This window comes from Triticum dicoccoides, chromosome 6B (assembly GCF_002162155.2).
Source record: "Triticum dicoccoides isolate Atlit2015 ecotype Zavitan chromosome 6B, WEW_v2.0, whole genome shotgun sequence".
NCBI lineage: Eukaryota > Viridiplantae > Streptophyta > Magnoliopsida > Poales > Poaceae > Triticum > Triticum dicoccoides.
The window spans coordinates 643,393,030-643,393,368 of record NC_041391.1 but is presented as its reverse complement, the minus strand read 5'-3'; positions in this window follow the sequence as shown (position 1 = coordinate 643,393,368).

The following is a 339-nucleotide window of genomic DNA, read 5'->3' as shown; positions in this document are numbered from 1 at the left end:
GGGGGGGGGGGTTACCGGAACCCCCCGGGAGAGTTAATGGGCCACATGGGCCTAGGTGGGAAGAGAGAGGGGCGGCCAGGGTGGGCCACACGCCCCCTCTCCCTCTAGTCCGAATTGGACTAGGAGGGGGGGCGGCGCCCCCCTTTCCTTCCCCCCTCTCCCCCTTCCTCCCCCCTCCTAGTAGGAGTAGGAAAGGAGGAATCCTACTCCTACTAGGAGGAGGATTCCTCCTCCCTTGGCGCGCCCAAAGGGGCCGGCCGGCCTCCCCCTCCCTCCTTTATATACGGGGGCAGGGGGCACCCCATAGACACACAAGTTGATCTTCGTGATCGTTCCTTA